Raw genomic sequence first — 13,692 nt, 5'->3', positions numbered from 1 at the left:
TTTCTGTTACTCTGGGAGGTGGGTCATAGAGGATCCTGCTGTGATATATGTCAGAGGGTGTTCTGCCTACATTCTCCTCTAGGAGTTTTATAGTTTCTGTTCTTACATTTAGGTCTTTAATCCATTTTGAATTTATTTTTGTGTATGGTGTTAGAAAGTGATCTAGTTTCATTCTTTTACAAGTGGTTGACCAGTTTTCCCAGCACCACTTGTTAAAGAGATTGTTTTTTCTCCATTGTATATTCTTCTATATTCTTGTCTCCTTTGTCAAAGATAAGGTGTCCATCTGTTCAATTCAGTTCAGTTCAGTCACTCAGTCGTGTCCGACTCTTTGTGACCCTATGAATCACAGCACGCAGGCCTCCCTGTCCATCACCAACTCTTGGAGCCTACACAAACCTACGTCCATTGAGTCGGTGATGCCATCCAGCCATCTCATCCTCTGTCATCCCCTTCTCCTGCCCCTAATCCCTCCCAGCATCAGAGTCTTTCCAATGAGGCAACTCTTCGCACAAGGTGGCCAAAGTATTGGAGTCTCAGCTTTAGCGTCAGTCCTTCCAAAGAACACCCAGGACTGATCTCCTTTAGAATGGACTGGTTGGATCTCCTTGCAGTCCAAGGGACTCTCAAGAGTCTTCTCCAACACCACAGTTCAAAAGCATCAATTCTTCGGCGCTCAGCCTTCTTCACAGTCTACTTCTCACATCCATACATGACCACTGGAAAAACCATAGCCTTGACTAGACGGACCTTAGTTGGCAAAGTAATGTCTCCGCTTTTGAACATGCTCTCTAGGTTGGTCATAACTTTCCTTACAGGGAGCAAGTGTCTTTTAATTTCATGGCTGCAGTCACCATCTGCAGTGATTTTGGAGCCCCCCAAAATAAAATCTGACACTGTTTCCATTGTTTCCCCATCTATTTCCCATGAAGTGATGGGACCAGATGCCATGATCTTCATTTTCTGAATGTTGAGCTTTAAGCCAACTTTTTCACTCTCCTCTTTCACTTTCATCAAGAGGCTCTTTAGTTCCTCTTCAGTTTCTGCCATAAGGGTGGTGTCATCTGCATATCTGTGGTTATTGATATTTCTCTCGGCAATCTTGATTCCAGCTTGTGTTTCTTCCAACCCAGCGTTTCTCATGATGTACTCTGCATATAAGTTAAATAAGCAGGGTGACAATATACAGCCTTGACGGACTCCTTTTCCTATTTGGAACCAATCTGTTGTTCCATGTCCAGTTCTAACTGCTGCTTCCTGACCTGCATATAAGTTTCTCAAGAGGCAGGTCAGGTGGTCTGGTATTCCCATCTCTTTCAGAATTTTCCACAGTTTATTGTGATCCATACAGTTAAAGGCTTTGGCATAGTCAATAAAGCAGAAATAGATGTTTTTCTGGAACTCTTTATTTTTTGATGATCCAGCGGATGTTGGCAATTTGATCTCTGGTTCCTCTGCCTTTTCTAAAACCAGCTTGAATATCAGGAAGTTCATGGTTCATGTATTGCTGAAGCCTGGCTTGGAGAATTTTGAGCATTACTTTACTAGCGTGTGAGATGAGTGCAATTGTGCGGTAGTTTGAGCATTCTTTGGCATTGCCTTTCTTTGGGATTGGAATGAAAACTGACCTTTTCCAGTCCTGTGGCCACTGCTGAGTTTCCCAAATTTGCTGGCATATTGATTGCAGCACTTTCACAGCATCATCTTTCAGGATTTCAAATAGCTCAACAGGAATTCCCTCACCTCCCATAGCTTTGTTCATAGTGATGCTTCCTACGGCCCAGTTGACTTCACATTCCAGGATGTCTGGCTCTAGGTGAGTGATCACACCATCGTGACTGTCTGGGTCATGAAGATCTTTTTTGTACAGTTCTCTGTGTATTCTTGCCACCTCTTCTTAATATCTTCTGCTTCTGTTAGGTCCATACCATTTCTGTCCTTTATCGAGCCCATCTTTGCATGAAATGTTCCCTTGGTATCTCTGATTTGCTTGAAGAGATCTCTAGTCTTTCCCATTCTGTTGCTTTCCTCTATTTTTTTGCATTGATCGCTGAGGAAAGCTTTCTTATCTCTCCTTGCTGTTCTTTGGAACTTTGTGTTCAGATGCTTATATTTTTCCTTTTCTCCTTTGCTTTTCGTGTCTCTTCTTTTCACTGCTATGTCCATAGATGTGTGGATTTATCTCTGGGCTTTCTATTTTGTTCCACTGATCTATATTTCTATCTTTGTGCCAGTACCATACTGTCTTGATGACTGTAGCTTTGTTTCCATACAAATTGTGAAATTATTTGTTTTAGTTCTCTGAAAAATTCCACTGGAAGCTTGATAGGGATTGGATTGAATCTATCTGGCATCTTTGTCTGGTTTTGATATTAAGGTGATGGTGGCCTCATAGAAAGAGTTTGACAGTTTACCTTTCTCTGCAATTTTTCTGGAAGAGTTTGAGTAGGATAGATGTTAGCTCTTCTCTAATTTTTGGTAGAATTCAGCTGTGAAGCCATCTGGTCCTGGGCTTTTGTTTGTTGAAAGATTTTTGGTTATAGTTTCAACTTCTGTGCTTGTGATGGGTCTGTTAAGATTTTCTGTTTCTTCCTGGTTCAGTTTTGAAAGGTTGTACTTTTCTAAGAATTCATTTCTTCCAAGTTGTTCGTGTTTTTGCCATACAGTTGCTGATAGTAGTCTCTTATGATCCTTTGTATTTCTGTGTTGTCTGTTGTGATTTCTGCTTTTTCATTTCTAATTTGGTTGATTTGATTCTTCTCCCTTTTTGTTTTTTTTGATGAGTCTGGCTAGTGGTTTGCCTATTTTATTTATCTTCTCAAAAAACTAGCTTTTAGTTTTGTTGAATTTTGCTATAGTCTCCTTTGTTTCTTTTCCATTTATTTCTCCCCTAATTTTTATAATTTCTTTCCTTCTTCTAACCCTGGGGTTCTTCATTTCTTCTTTTTCTAGTTGCTTTAGGTGTAAAGTTAGGTCTTTTATTTGATTTTTCTCTTGTTTCCTGAGGTAAGCTTGTATTGCTATGAACCTTCCCCTTAGCACTGCTTTAGGTGAATCTCACAGGTAAAACCAGATTCTTGATTCCCTTCCTTTTCCAGTGTTCCCATTTCTGTAAATGATACTTTTTAGCTGAAATCTTTTTTCTTCAGAGTATGTATATGACTTTATTATATATTTATACATGTTTTAAAATCTGTCTCCATTTCCAGTATGTTAATTCCACAGGAGCAGGCAGCCTAACTGTCCTGTTTATTGTAGTATTGCTAATACCTAGGGTAAAGACAAGCACATAGCAGGCACTGATATGTATTTGTTGATTTAATGCATGAATGACTACTTAAAATGCATTAAACAGAAAAGGATGCATAAAGTATGACCACTGATTAACTCTTGAAGGCAGAATGAGGTGATATTTTAGAGTTCTTCTGTGGGTGTGTGCTTAGTCACTTAGTCGCTCAGTCATGTCCAGCTCTCTGCGGCCCCATGGACTGTAGCCCTCCAGGCTCCTCTGTTTATGAAAATTTCCAAGCAAGAATACTTGATCAGGTTGCCATTTCCTCCTCCAGAAGATCTTCCCGACTTAGAGATTGAACCCGTGTTCTCTTATGTTTCTGCACTGGCAGGTGGATTCTTAACCACTAGCACCTCCTGCAAAGCCTGAGCTCTTCTGTTTTCCAATTTTCTCACTAGTTATTAAAATTGGCATAGAGAGAATGAATTTTAGAAAGTCATGTGCACTCTTATTTTTAATAGTCAGAAAGAAAAGCAAAGAATGAAACTGAATAGTGTGGTATAATAAAGTTTCAATTCAGCTCAGTCGCTCAGTCATGTCTGACTCTGTGATCCCGTGGAGTGTAGCAAGCCAGTTTTCCCTGTCCATCACCAACTCCCAGAGCTTACTCAAACTCATGTTCATTGAGTTGGTGATGCCATCCAACCATCTCATCCTCTGTCGTCCCCTTTTCCTCCCTCCTTCAGTCTTTTCCAGCATCAGGATCTTTTCAAATGAATCAGTTTCTTCCCATCAGGTGGCCAAAGTATGGGAGTTTCAGCTTCAGCCTCAGTCTTTCCAATGAATATTCAGGATTGATTTCCTTTAGCATTGACTGGTTGGATCTCCTTGCAGTCCAGGGGACTCTCAAGAGTCTTTTCCAACACCACAGTTCAAAAGCATCAATTGTTTGGTGCTCAGCTTTCTTTATAGTCCAACTCTCACATCCATACATGACTATTGGAAAAATCATAGCTTTGACTAGACAGAGCTTTGTCGGCAAAGTAATGTCTCTGCTTTTTAATATGCTGTCAAGGTTGGTCATAGCTTTTCTTCCAAGCATCCAGTGTCTTTTAATTTCATGGCTGCAATCACCATCTGGAGTGATCTTGGAGCCCAAGAAAATAAAGTCTCTCACTGTTTCCATTGTTTCCCATCTATTTGCCATGAAGTGGTGGGACCATGGCAAGTGATGGATGTTGTGATCTTAGTTTTCTGAATGTTGAGTTTTAAGCCAACTTTTTCACTCTCTTCTTTCACTTTCATCAAGAGGCTCTTTAGATCCTCTTCACTTTCTGCCATAAGGGTAGTGTCATCTGCTTTATCTGAGGTTATTGACATTTCTCCCAAAATCTTGATTCCAACTTGTGCTTTATCCAGTCCAGCATTTTGCATGATGTACTCTGCATGTAAGTTAAATAACTAGGGTGACAATATACAGCCTTGATGTACTCATTTTCCTATTTGGAACCAGTCTGTTGTTCTATGTCTAGTTCTAACTGTTGCTTTTGACCTGCATACAGGTTTCTCAGGAGGCAGGTGAGATGGTCTGGTATTCCCATCTCTTTAACAATTTTCCACAGTTTGGTGGAGAGTTCTGACAAAATGTGGTCCACTGGAGAAGGGAATGGCAAACCACTTCACACTATTCTTGCCTTGAGAACCTGTGAACAGTGTGAAAAGGCAAAAAGATAGGAAACTGAAAGATGAACTCCCCAGGCTGATAGGTGCCCAGTATGCTACTGGAGAACAGTGGAGAAATAACTCCAGAGAGAATGAAGAGACAGAGCCAAAGCAAAAACATCACCCAGTTGTGGATGTGACTGGGAATGGAAGTAAAGTCCGATGCTATAAAGAACAATATTGCTTAGGAACCTGGAATGTTAGGTCCATGAATCAAGGTATAATAAAAGGACTCTGTTATTAATACATCATCAGAAGATCAAGCAAAATAATCATAAGTATTGACAGCAAAGAAAATTATTTAGTTCAGCTACCACCCCAGAGAAATAACTCCTCCTAAGATGGCAGTGTACTATCCTTGGAGAAGTCTTATTTCATAAAAACTGGATCAATATGGTTAAAATCACAGAGTATCTAATTTTAGGAAACTTTGGTTCCAGTTTCCTTCATTCAAGTTGCATTTGTTTTTACCTTATACTAAATTCAATTTTTTTTTTTGATTTTAGAAAACTAGTTGGTGGAATTCTTTATGAGATTGAAATTTCTATTGTGTTGAATGAAGCAGAACTTATACTTTGGAGATCTTGTGTTCGTCCCACAAGGTATATAATATTATTTTAAACTCTTTACCCAAAAGAAGTCTTTGTACTTCTTTACACCAAAAAATTTCTCATCCTATTTTTTGTATTTACATTATTTTATACTGTGTTATAAGTTCCTAATAAGCTAACTATACTTTTGTTATTAACTTTGGTCAAGTACCATTCACATCTCTATAATTAAAAAATATTACTTTGAATAAATCTTAACACATGGAGAATGGGAAGGAAAGAATAATTTATAGGGAAGAGTGGAAAACAATCCTTTCATAATACATTATTACTGCATGTATACCCTGGGGTATTAAATATGAAACAGCTTTGATGGTACATGTTTGTTAAATCCAACAGATAATGACATATGTGTAGTTGTAATGAAAAAAGAACAACTCATTTTAATAGCATCACTGGAGTAATATTACCTCCAGCATTAGAAACATGATATTTCTCTGAGCATATGCAATTATTTTATAGAAACAAAACTACTGTTCATGGATGTTAATAACATGGTTTCTGTCATGTACCTTGTCTTTTTAATATTCAGGTAAAAGTCTTGTTAAAATGACTGAAAGCATGCATATTTGGTTATTAGTTAGCATTTGAAATTACAGTAGGCATTCATAATAATGCTTTGGGGCTAATTTAGGTGCAATTATGGAATCTTTATTACTGTTCACCTTAAACAGCACATTTAGTCAAATGGATAGTTATAAAACAATTCTAATAGGGCAAATAGCAACAGAGGCGTTCCTGTCTTTATTCCATAGTATGTTGTGGTGTTATTATATGCTTCCAAAGGGAACTAAGAACTATTAAAACTGTGACAAGGCTAATAACATGTCCTTAAAGCAAAGCTCATGCAGCAGATTTGATTTTCACTCAGTCTTTCCTCCCTCCCTCCCTCTCTTCTTTCCTTCTTTCCTTTTTTTCCTTCAGTAACTATTTTTGAAAGGCTGACTATCCATTACATGCTATACTGGCTCCTGGGAATAGAGTAGGGAATAAAACCTTTCTGACCTTGTAAAGCTTACAAACTAGGAGAAGAAACAATTATTCATTGATTTAACACATATTTATTGGGTAGCTAGTCTGTGCCAAATACTCTCCAGTAGTAAAAACTACAAACAAGGGCAATGATGTGAAAGCACTTGGTATGCTCCAGGAACAAACAGTAGATTTTGGATTGGATTGGGCCAGAGTAGAAGAAGAACATAGGTCATCGCAGGCATTGAGGTGAGAGATAATGATGGCTGGAGCTAGGGTAATGGCAGAGGAGCTGGAAAGAAGGGAATAGATGTCAGATCCACTGAGGTGGGTATAATTGACAGGATATTCAGAGGGTGCTGCTAAGTCGCTTCAGTTGTGTCCAACTCTGTGCGACCCCAGAGCTGGCAGCCCACCAGGCTCCCCGTCCCTGGGATTCTCCAGGCAAGAACACTGGAGTGGGTTGAAAAGTGAAAAGTGAAAAAGTGAAAAGTGAAAGTGAAGTCGCTCAGTCGTGTCCAGCTCCTAGTGACCCCATGGACTGCAGCCTACCAGGCTCCTTTGTCCATGGGATTTTCCAGGCAAGAGTACTGGAGTGGGTTGCCATTGAGATCTTTGACTTTGCTGGTCCCTCAAAGTCTACTTCAAATCTGATTTTCCACAAAATTCTGATAATTTACAGTTAAAAAGACCATTATTCACTACATATGCAGTCAGCTTTATGTCCATTGTGATAGGTATATAGTGGCTTTTATTGTTTTGCAGTATATCTTTTATCTACCAGCTTGTTAGCTTTTGTAACTTTGTTTTATATAAATTAATAATAGTATTATATATGATGCTGATATAATTTATAAATACATATGATTTCCCTGGGTGGCTCAGTTGGTAAAGATTCTGCCTGTAATGCAGGAGATGCACGTTTGATACCTGGGTCGGGAAGATCCCCTGGAGGAGGAAATGGCAGTCCACTCCTGTATTCTTGTCTGGAGAATCCCATGAACAGATGAGCCTGGTGGGCTATAGTCCATGGGGTCGCAAGAGTTGGGCATGACTTAGCAACTATACCACCAACCACCATCATAAATATGTATATTTAAATCTTTAAACCTAAAAAAATGTAAGTCAGTGAACAATTAAGGATTTTGTACAGGTACTCTTCCTGGGGATTTTTTAAGTAGAAAGTCAACTTCCCCTACATCCTGGCACTGCTTTTAAAGAGAGCATTTGTCAGGACACAAATCATAAAAAAGAAACAGAACTAGGGCTTCCAGAGTAAATCATTCTATTTCTTCTATAAGTTTTATCCTGTCTTTTATAAGCCATCAGATATTCCTAGTATAGTAGAGTCATAGCACTAAGCAGATTTAAGGAAAGGAGGCTTTATTAACTTCATCTCGCTTTTTGCTTCATTTATAGACCTTGATCATAATTCTCTTTTCCTTGAAATCTTTTTTGGACATTATTCTATACTTTTTGGAAAATCACTAAAGAATTGTTCCAGAGAATCATAGGAATAATCTCATGAGCCCTCAGCAAGACAGTTTTAAGGTGAATAATACCAAATTCTCTGCTTCAACAACAACGTTTTATCTTCTGTTGAATCTTTATCTCAGGGATTTGCAATGGTAGTCATCAAATAATATGATGGAGAAAGGGATGTGGCTGGAGATGAGGCCAAAGAAGGATGGATCTTGACAGATGGAACTAACTTCAAAGAGAGGATAAAATTGATTTTGGTTTGTGCCAAGTGTACTTGGAAATAGAAGGTTGTAGTCTTTATCCCATGAGTATATTAGTCTGCATATATCACCAAGTCCCTTGGGTAAAATGGCTACTACCACTGAGGTGCTTGTCACATCAGATTTATCTAATGCATTTGCTGCAGAGTTTTATTCTCCTCGGTCAGTGTGGCATATGAATCCATCTTTTTTTGTGTGTTTTTAAGGCCTTATCTCGGTCAAAAAAATCTGTATTAAAGTCACAAAGTCTCTGGAGCAAACCTTGGAGAAAGGTGCGTGCATATTGTTCCAGGTTGATTGTTATTGAAATGTAGATGCAGGACTTCCTATTGTGAGATTAATGAAGAAAATTACCCACCAATGGAGAGAAGTAAAATTCAAAGAACAGCAAAGAATGCTTAAAGGGACTCGGAACTGATGAAATAGTAGGACTTATACATGAAATCATACAGGTTAGATCTGTACGAAATCTTAGATGCCATTTAGATCTGTCTTTTTATTTTACTGAGAATCACAAATCTGGATAAAGTCTCCTTTACCCCAGAGTCATAGCCAGCATCCCTTTTGTGGGGGCTTTAGTTAGTTTAGAGCTGAGCTGAGACTCAGGGAGGGTCATGACTCCCTTTATCCTATTCTTTGTGTCACCTTCATCTATCTTGAAGCTTGAACTATTATTACTTATTAAAATAATCTGTAAGGTACCTTCCTGTCTAACCTACTTCCTGTCATTTCTTGCTTCACCCTCTCTGATTTCTGGTGGGTTTACTCGTCTCCTGGGACCAGAGATGCATCAGCCTGCATTGGTTCTTACATTTGTCAGATTAATGCTCATTTCTAGAGAACTCATGCCCTTCCCCTGCTCTCAGTCTACAGTCAGCTACATTTGATGGCCTCTATTCTGCCCAGTCAAATCCGACCTAGGCCACAGAGATTTCTCTTCCTGCTCAGTCCTGACAGATTCATGGTTCCTGAATTCCTAAATGATTTGCAGTTTCTAACTGTGATTCCCAAAGCCCAGCCAGTCTTCAAAATCAACTGGAAAGGTTTTTTTTTTTTTTAATTATGTAAAAATTTATTTTAAATATAGATTCTTGGGCCCTACTTCCAAAATTCTATTTTGAGTAGGTCTGGAGTGGAGCCCAGGAATCTACTAAAAAAAAAAAAACCCCTCAACCTGCCCGCCCCCTGCAAATAACTTCTGTGTGATTTTCATGAGCAGGTAGATTTGGGAACCAATGATCTGAAACACTAATTTAAAGTTTGTCCTGTGTGAAGGTTTTTTTCATGTGAGTTCGTTTTAAAGTCCAACCTGCAAGGTGAACCTCAACCTGCAAGGCTGAGGATAGTGGAAAGGAAGGAGAGTGGTCAGATCTGTTTGTAAAAGGAAGAGAAGTTTTTTTTTGCAAAAGAAGTGGTGGGAAGGAAGCAGGCTCCTTGAAACCATAGCTTACTGTCTATGATATGACAAATCTGGTGAAAATTAAAATGAAATATCCTAAAGATATTTCTTCCACAAAGCAGCTAGTTAATAAACATCACTTGATACTGTGAAAGGAAAAAGTGCTTTAAAATCTAGCACAACTCATAGAGTTTCAATGTATATATATTCAGTTTGGGCCTTAGCAAACACTTCTGGGGACCTTTTCAGTATTGCCTTTACTTTGTTTCTTTACTAAATTTCCTTGATTCTCAAAGTTCTGTACGTGTCAGAACATCCTGGGGGCTTGGTTAAAACTCAGTCCTCAGATTCAGTAGGTCTGGGGGGGGGTTTGAGATTTGCGTTTCTATCAGGTTCCCAGTTAATACTGTTGCTGCTGGTTCACTGCTGAAGACTTTGTTTTTCCCTTGACTTCTAGGACTTCTTTCTCTTGCTGCCCTGGCCAGTCCTTCTAGGTGTTCTCTGCTGAACACTCCTCTTCTTTCTCAATTTGAAATTGTGTCATAATATTGGGAGTGCTCAGTTCTCAGACTTCTTCTCTATGTACACTCACTCCCTAGGTGTTTCTTTCCATTTTCGTGGATTATATGCCATTATATATACTGCTGCTGCTGCTAAGTCGCTTCAGTCGTGTCCGACTCTGTGTGACCCCATAGACGGCAGCCCAGCTCAGATATACGCCTGTAGCCCATCTTCTCATTTGAATTCCAGAATTCTGTGTTTACCTGTCTACAAGGTATCTCCACTAGGGCTCAGATAGGCATCTCACAGTTCACTTGACCAATACTTAACTCCTGATTCCTCTCCCCAGCCTTCTCTTCTTCCTGCCCTCTTCATCTCAGGAACAGACACAGTTGTTCAACAGGCTACACATCTTGGAGTCATCTTTAGTCATCTCTTGTTCTCTAATCTCGTGTCATCCAATCCTATAAACTTTACCTTCAACATATATCCTAAATTTGATCACTTCCCATTTTCTGCTCCAATGTGTAGCCCATACCTGAACCATTAACACGGAATCTAATCTACTCATCTCTCATCTGAATCAGTGTGGTTGGCTGCTAGATGTTTCTCTCTGTCTGTTCTAAACATAACAGCCAGAATTCTTTAAAAGTATCAAGTCAGATTATCTCAACCACCTGTTAAAAATCTCCAGTAGTCCTTAATCACAGTTGGAGAAAATTTCAAGACCTTATTGTTTCCCTCCAAGGGCATGGGTGAATTTGCCACTGGTCACCTCTCTGACCTTGGTTCTAGACCATACGATATGAATTTGCTGAATGAATACATTTGACAACATGCATTTATGATAGATGGGTTTGGAAGGTTGTGTGAATGACAGTAAGAAGACTTTAAAAAGTAAAAAATGGCTTTACAAGTAGTAAATGGCAATGAAGATTAAACTTGGAAATACAGTATATAGTCTGTATAGCTCAAGGACATAAACTCAAAGGCCTTTGGCATCAACAGGCCATGTGGAAGAATAAAGTTAGGTAAGACCTTCAGTTCAGTTGCTCAGTTGTGTCTGACTCTTTGCGACCCCATGAATCGCAGCACGCCAGGCCTCGCTGTCCATCATCACCTCCTGGAGTTCACTCAGACTCACATCCATCGAGTCAGTGATGCCATCCAGCCATCTCATCCTTTGTCATCCCCTTCTCCTCCTGCCCCCAATCCCTTCCAGCATCAGAGTTTTTTCCAGTGAGTCAGCTCTTTGCATGAGGTTGCCAAAGTACTGGAGTTTCAGCTTTAGCATCATTCCCTCCAAAGAAATCCCAGGGTTGATCTCCTTCAGAATGGACTGGTTATATCTCCTTGCAGTCCAAGGGACTCTCAAGAGTCTTCTCCAACACCACAGTTCAAACGCATCAATTCTTCGGTGCTCAGCCTTCTTCACAGTCCAACTCTCACATCCATACATGACCACTGGAAAAACCATAGCCTTGACTAGACGGACTTTAGTCAGCAAAGTAAGACCTTAGGCAATGGCAAAGATGCTGGTGGACTGGGCAGTGTATCCTGGCCCAAAGGTATCCAAATCCATAACAAGAAACCATGTGTACTACGTTAGCCAAAGCCAAAACCAAAAACACTTCTAAATGCAGAGCAGAATTCTGCTCCGTCAGTCTGCAACTGCTGACAGCATACAGATTCTATGATAATGTAATTGTAGTCCTTCTAATTACTTTTATAAACGTAAACGTGTGGTATAAGTTGCAGAAACTGCACTGTACAGGAAAGGTGTTTAGCCTTTAGGGTTCTAGAAGATTCTCATTGACACTTCTGTGATTCTGGACTAATTAACTGTTGAGGGATTCAAGTCATTCATGTAGATAAAAATGTCTCTCCTTCCGGTACAAACAGATTTATGTTTTTAATTCCCTGGTATTCAGGTGCCTTTTCAAGTTAAAAGAAATTAATATGATATTTTGAAGCACTTGGACTTAGAGAAAAGTCTCTTTTTTGCATGTATTTTATTTTTCCTCCTTTTTTCTGCCTAAAGAAACATAGGCATGGTTTCAGCCACATCGCTCATTTTAATCCATGTGCTGTCCATAGGAAATGCATAATGAATGTATTGATGAATTACCATGCAAGCCGAGAAGCAGCATGCTGGTTTGCTTGAGGATTCAATTAAAATTGAACAATGTTATTTTGAATAATAAAATGCTGTTATGAATAAGAAATTCAAGTAAACAATGCAATTAGTAAAAAGTGATGTTGATGGAGCTGAGTTAGGTCTACCTTTATATATTTATATTAAATATAATTCTTGTATATATCACAAATAAAATTTCAGAATTGAAAAAATAATAGCTTGTGGGAATGGAAAATTTATATTGGAATTAATAATATATTTCTGCATAACAACCAAGATGTCTTTTTAGTTTGCAGTAAGTATATAACTTTCCTTGATAATACAGGTTTAATAAAATTTTAATGTTTTTATCGTGCTATGTTTGGTGATAATGTTGAAGATTATCCCTGCCCAGTAGGCTGCTGTGTTAAATGTATATCTGTAAATAAATAACATGTATGTCACTCTCTGTCGTCTCCATGAGACTATTATACTATACATATGATCTGATTTTTTTTTTTTCAAGTAGGAAAATTTTGAGCTAAGACCTGAAGATTAGAATTCACAGATGTAAGAAATATGGATGTTGGGATGTTTGTGAAAAGCAGAAATGGACATTTTCATAGGACTTGACTAGAAATGTGGCCAGGGAAGGGTAGTCAGTAATACCTCAGGGCAGAGAGTCCCAAACAGAGAGGATTTGAGTGGAAGGGAAGGGCTGCTCCTGTCATGAGGCAGCCTTTGAAGTCACCTCATTGTCTTGCTGCTTTCTGCCCACCTTTGCTCTCTTCTGACCCCTGCCCATCATCACTCTCTTACAGTCCCTGCCCAGCCACCTCCCTAGATCTTGAAATGGTAGTATATCAGATTGTGAATGACAGTTTGAATCTAGTCATGTCTTTATTAAATGAAAGTTACTGATAATATTGAAAATTAGACCAACTTTTCCAAACATTGTGGGATGTTTGAATGGTGTGTGTGTTAGTCACTCAGTCATGTCCGACTCTTTGTGACCCTGTGGCCTCAACCAGGCCCCTCTGTCCATGGAATTCTCCAGCAAGAATACTGAAGTGGGTTGCCATTTCCTTCTTAGGAGGATCTTCCCAACCCAGGGATTGAACCTGGGCCTCCCACATTGCAGGCATGCTCTTTACCATCTGAGCCAACAGGGAAGAAATTTCTATCGTTTATGATGTATAATTATATATAATAGTTTACTGTTGTGTAGCTTGGTCATTAGCAAACTGGTAAAGATGCCAGCACTGAGAGCACTCCAGGTCATAGGTGGTTCTCATGGTATCTAAAGTGATGACTGAGCTGGAGCCACAGACAAAATGGCAAAGTAGAAGTTAATTTTGGTTCCCACCCACTACTTTGGTTCACTTTTCTAGCAGTCA

This window comes from Capricornis sumatraensis, chromosome 19, assembly GCF_032405125.1.
Source record: "Capricornis sumatraensis isolate serow.1 chromosome 19, serow.2, whole genome shotgun sequence".
Lineage (NCBI taxonomy): Eukaryota > Metazoa > Chordata > Mammalia > Artiodactyla > Bovidae > Capricornis > Capricornis sumatraensis.
Note: the sequence above shows the minus strand (reverse complement) of the source record.